Below are 6538 nucleotides of genomic sequence, written 5' to 3'. Positions count from 1 at the left end.
AATAACATGTTTAGAAAAGCTCAGATCAGGGCGCACAGGTGGTCGAATGGTTAGCGTGCATGCGGTCCTTTGCTGCATGTCATACCCCCCTCTCTCTCCCATGTTTCCTGTCGGTCTACTGATAAATAAAAGCGTCTATGCCAACAAAATCTTAAAAAAAAAAAGAAAAGCTCATATCAGAGTCAACGATCACTCCCAATAAACCAAACACCATCACTTCATTTTTGTCAGTAAGAAGCTGATGAACATCCAGGCCTTAATTATTTCGGGAAAGGTTGTGAGTAACTTATCTGAGGTGAGGTCCAATGGATTTATAGAATATCCATATAAACTGTAATTTCAATCAGTCACATAGTTGTTGAGATATTTGAGTCTGGATCAGTGTGGTGGATCCTGACAAAGTTTAAAGGCTTTAAGTACTTCTGTAATCCCGCCCTGAGTCCCCCCTTACCTTGTTCTCCAGTCTGCTCCGGCTCCTGATCTGTGGGAATACTGGGAGGCAGAGAGGAGATGTGGATGTTCTCAGCAGGAGGCTCTCTGCCTGCAAAGCAAACAGGTAATTATACCGGGATTAATGTCGCTTATATGATCACCGAGCACACAAAGCAAAATCCCATCACATCACATGCACAGAGAGAGAGAGAGAGAGAGAGAGAGAGAGAGAGAGAGAGAGAGAGAGAGAGAGAGAGAGAGAACCATGAGAAAAAGGTGCACAGATAATCATCGTTATTTAAAAAGGGGGGCAGGAGGTAAAGCGGGTTGTTTTCTAATCGGAGGGTCGCTGGTTTGATCCCGAAAGCTGTGCCATCAACGTCTGAATGTGACTGGGCGAATGTTGGCATGTACTGTAGTGTAGAAACATTTTGAATAGTAGGAACACAAGAAAGATCCTTCAGTCTATTTAACATTTCAGCTTTAAGGACAATTACACCCTAAATTATTCTGTGAAGGTTCTCAGCTTATGAATATCAAAGGTGATCCAAATCGAGGACGACTGGATTTGGTTAAATAGACTTTCACCTCTCGTCTAAGTCGTCCTCTCCAGTCTGCATCACTGAGAATCTTTAGTTATAGATGTTGAAATATATATGAATGAATATATGAATAAACATGTTAAAATGCCCTCATGTCTGCTTACGGCAAGACAAACTATTATAATTATTTAATGTGTATATTTGCTGCTTCTAAAGGTTGAACCACCAATTTATAAGAAGTAAATCTGTTAGTCATCCAGTCTGATCTCAGGAAAAAAAAACAGCTAATTTACTCAAAGATTATAACTAAGTATAATTTTGAGGTATTTGTACTTTACTTGAGTATTCCCATTTGATGCTACTTTATACTTTCCACTCCACTATATTTATTTGACAGCTTTAGTTACTTTTCAGATGAAGACTTGACACAATGGATAATATAACTTTTAAAATAAAACACATTGTTAAAGATGAAACCAGATAGCAGTGTGTAGTCGATCTCTCATTTCAAATGTTCAAATAATCTAATATTTCACAAAAAATCAAAGATTAGATAACTTCTGAAAATAGATTTGTGTATCATTTCTTCTTTCCTCTCCCATTTATCACCTCATGACCCCTCACATTTATCTGCTGTCCCTTAGGAGGGCCCTGACCCCTATGTTGGGAACCACTTAGCTAACCTAGCTAACTGTAATATAAAGTATTTTAAGTACATTTAGTCTAAATAAACTACATTTTTCTGCTAATACTTAACATAAATAGGAGCTTTCATGTGATTTACTATAATGAACTCGGCTCTTTAACATTACTGGAGTACTTCTCTCAACTCAGAGGGGGGAAAAATCCATATCACAGCAAAACCAGTAATGCTGCTGTGAGCGTTTTATGGGGATTATGGTAGCACAGGAAATAATAAATGTCATTACACATGATAAGGACAATATATACGAACTTTGCCACGCTATAAATCTAAGTTGAAATGTTATAAATATATAAAACATACCAGGGTTATATGAGGAAAAAGTCACATAAAGTTACATTTTAGGGTAAGATTAAATAATAATAATAATATAGCTAACGATAGACAGTCAGTGTAACCGTGCAGGAAGCATTCATTGAACCTGACAGAAAACTCACCTGAGCGCAGGAAGGAGAACATGTTGAGGCAGAAATATCTTCAAACTCTTAAAAGTTAAAGACGAAGCGAGGAGCAGCAGGTCTGTGTGTGAGCTCCATTCCGGTGAAATGATTTACTTTTCCCTCTTTACGTCGCTTCCCTGTTGATTTGGAGGAAGGAACAGCAGGTGTTACAGAAAGTCCTGCCTCCCTGCCCAAGAGACGCGCACACCTGGCGGGAGCGCGCACAGGTGAAGGGAAAACAGGCAGACGCTGCAAAGATTTATTTTTTAAAGGCAATGAATGTACTGATTAAAACTATATAATCTTCTTTGTCAGGCTCCTGAATGATGATTAAATGAGTTGAATCTTTAGTTTTTGAACGTTTAGAGTTATTAGTCTTATAATTAGACTCATAGATCTCCAGAATATATTGTTACCTGCCCTCCTTTCTCAGACCAGGTGAGCGTTACTTGTATGAAATTCACACAGAAAAGAAGAAGTGGGGCATTATTCGGCAGGTGTATCTTATTACCTGCATCCTCCTGTCTCTTTTCAGCCTTGAAGACTCACATATCTCTAACCCAGCTCTTAACTTGTCTCTACTATGAATCAAATAGTTTCATATATTTAATAAAGACCTCAGCTGAAATAATAAGAGATGCATTACTCAATAAGCAACAATCAGTTCTGCAGAATAATGCATGCAATAAACCACGTCAGGGATCCTAACTGACACAAATTAGACCCCCATCTGATAAGAGTTTAGCTTTTGAAAGTTGCATTACATTAAGTAAATAAAAGGCCATGAGCAAAATATTCATACATGATGTCATGTGTTCATGGATATATTACAGTGAAAATAAAGTATTCCCATTTTTGCTGGGAACCCCCTAAATTACCCCACTTTGAGAACCACTGCCTTTTAGTAAAAAAAAAACTGAGTTAAAACGACACTTCAAATCAACCTTTGATTAAGTATCACGTGATTATATCAGCACATAATCTATTTGATCGACTTTGACACCCCGCATTAAATATTTCGCATTTAAAAACCTATTTTTTGCATTATCTGAATCCTAAAAAACACACCAACAGAGAACATAAAGGCCTAATAAATGAAATAAAAAGAGATCAAACACGGCAACCTTGAAAATGTCAGACTAATCGCATCAAAGAAATGCTAATAAAACACTGATGACTCCAAAACTAAAGAGTCGGATCATTTATCATGATAAATTAACTTGACAAAGAAGAAAATGTCGCTTTTTAAGCAGAACTTTGCCTTAGAAATCAAAACAAAGTCTCCTAGTTTCTCCCTGTCAGCTGTGCGCGCTCCCGCCAGGTGCAGAACTCTGCGTAACACGTGCAGGTTGGACATCGTCCCTGCGCGTGAACCTGCGCGTGAACCTGTTGACTCACCTGACAGGTAAGACAAGGAAGAACCAGCTCGAGGACAAAATCACAATGAACCTGTTGTTTCCACCACGTGACTCCCGGTTTCTGAGCGGATCATGAACAGGAAGGAGTGGCGGATTATCAAAATAAAACAAAACCGGTTGGTAAAGAAAACTTTTAAGGTGTAAGTAAATAAAAAAACTCTGCTGACATTTTACTCAGACAGTGTGAAGTTATATTTTCTGTTTAAATATATCGTATCCTATTGTCCTTTCAAAATAAAAGTCTTAGCATAGAGCATTGGTTGTTTTCCTTGTACAAGTTTCAAAATAAAACCACAGCAGTGCTTCTCTGTGCTGTCTTCAGGAGCTCCAGTAGCAGCGTTATTTTGTTTTCTTCTCCAGCAAGTGATAAAATACTCAAAGAAAGACTCACTCTAAAAACCTCTCAAACATCTTTTCGTGTTTCTGCTTTGATAATGTCTACCATCATCATCATCATCATCATCATCATCCTCCTGCTGCAGGTATTCGTTGCCCTCTAGCAGCAGAGAGAAGCCTGTTTCATTTTTTTTTGTCCCACTAAGAAATAAAATGGTCCAATGTAAAGAAAAGCAGAGGAGCAGGAGCCGCCACTGGGTGGAGACAAATGCTGATTTATAACCAAGAGGAGCTTTTATACTGGTGGTGCGATTTATTTATTTATTTTATTTTGAAGGGGGAGCAGCCTTTTACCTTCTTCTCCTCTTGGATTTATATTTTATTTTAATTCTCCCCATGTGAAATTAATGTGTAAGAACGATTACAACAACCAACTGATCAACAAAAAAGTTGTATTAAAAGTGTATTTTCCAACTAATTGATTTAATTGATTGTTCATTGCAGTTTTAATCGTGTGCAGCGAGATAGAAAATACATTTTTCAGATCTTCAGAGTCTCTCTCTTGTTTGTTTTAGTTTTATGATGACTTCGTGTAAATCCCAGCGAAGCTTTGCACATCTTAAGCCTGATCAGGTCTAATCAGACACAAAACTGATCAACACCTTTATGGATATGTGATCTATAATGTTATACTTATATTTAATGAGTTGATGCACATATTTTGTAAGTGAAATGAAACTTGGGACTATATCAGTTAAATGAAAATAGAGAAAAAAAGTACAATATTTCAATCTGGAGTGTGGAGTAAATAGTAGAAGTATCAAGTAGCATAAATAGGATATACAAAAATGTTTTACTTAACCTTCCTGTTGACCTCGAGTCGATGAAGAAGGGAGGAAGGATGGAAGAAACAAGGAAGGAAGGAAGAAAGGAAGGAAGGAAGGAAGGAGGGAAGGCACGCAGGAAGGAAGGAAGGAAGGAGGGAGGGAGGAAGGACAGAGGAAAGAAGGAAGTGAGAAAGGTAGGTAGGAGGGAGGGAGGAAAGAGAGAAGGAGGGAGGGAGGAAAAAAGGAAGGGAGGAAGGAAAGAAGGAAGGAAGGAAGGAAGGAAGGAAGGACAGAAGGAAGGAAGGAATGAATGAATGAATGAAGGAAGGAAGGAAGGAAGGAAGGACGGAAGGGAGGAAGGAAGGAATGAATTAATTAATTAATTAATGAAGGAAGGAATGAATGAATGAATGAAGGAAGGAAGGAAGGAAGGAAGGAAGGAAGGACAAAATGAATGAATGAATGAATGAATGAAGGAAGGAAGGAAGGAAGGAAGGACGAAATGAATGAATGAATGAATGAATGAAGGAAGGAGGGAAGGAAGGACAGAAGGAGGGAACACTTACCTTAACAGCTGAAAACATTGGTTAGAAAATTAGTAATCAAATGTAATAAGTTACATTACTTTGACTAAATTATTGAAATAGTTACATTACTTATTTCATTTTAAATAGAGTAACTAGTAATCTGTAATCTATTACATTTCTAAAGGAACCTTCCCAACCCTGAAAATCAAGAAGTTGTGACGTGAAGCACAACGAGCTGGAGATGCTCGGTGGTGTCCGCCTCACACAGAACTACTCTCCGAAGGCTGCTTTTAGTCTTTGGAGTCAAATCTAAACAAACTACAGTCACGATAATCTTCGTTGTGAAGGAACAGAAGACACCCAGAGGAGCGATGAGTGATGTGGCTGACTGATGTATCGGGCTTTGGATGCTCACACGACACTCGTAAGCAGGATCAGTTCATTGTTGGTTTTGATTCTGAATGTGAGATCTGTTGTTGACAGGCCAGCCGAATCCTTTAAGACTGAATCACTTCCACGTTGACACAGTCTACGTTCATCTGTCGACTGTGATGAACTCAAACATCAAGGGAGGAAGGAAGGAATGAATGAATGAATGAATGAATGAAGGAAGGAAGGAAGGAAGGAAGGAATGAAGGAAGGAAGGAAGGAAGGAAGGACGAAATGAATGAATGAATGAATTAATTAATTAATGAAGGAAGGAATGAATGAATGAATGAATGAATGAATGAAGGAAGGAAGGAAGGAAGGAAGGAAGGAAGGAAGGAAGGAAGGAAGGAAGGACGAAATGAATGAATGAATGAATTAATTAATTAATGAAGGAAGGAAGGAAGGAAGGAAGGAAGGAAGGAATGAATGAATGAATGAATGAAGAAAGGAAGGAAGGAAGGAAGGAAGGAAGGAAGGAAGGAAGGAAGGACGAAATGAATGAATGAATGAATGAATGAAGGAAGGAAGGAAAGAAGGAAGGAAGGACAGAAGGAGGGAACACTTACCTTAACAGCTGAAAACATTGGTTAGAAAATTAGTAATCAAATGTAATAAGTTACATTACTTTGACTAAATTATTGAAATAGTTACATTACTTATTACATTTTAAATAGAGTAACTAGTAATCTGTAATCTATTACATTTCTAAAGGAAACTTCCCAACCCTGAAAATCAAGAAGTTGTGACGTGAAGCACAACGAGCTGGAGATGCTCCGTGGTGTCCGCCTCACACAGAACGACTCTTCGAAGGCTGTTTTTAGTCTTTGGAGTCAAATCTAAACAAACTACAGTCACGATAATCTTCGTTGTGAAGGAACAGAAGA

This window comes from Scomber japonicus, chromosome 4, assembly GCF_027409825.1.
Source record: "Scomber japonicus isolate fScoJap1 chromosome 4, fScoJap1.pri, whole genome shotgun sequence".
NCBI lineage: Eukaryota > Metazoa > Chordata > Actinopteri > Scombriformes > Scombridae > Scomber > Scomber japonicus.
Note: the sequence above shows the minus strand (reverse complement) of the source record.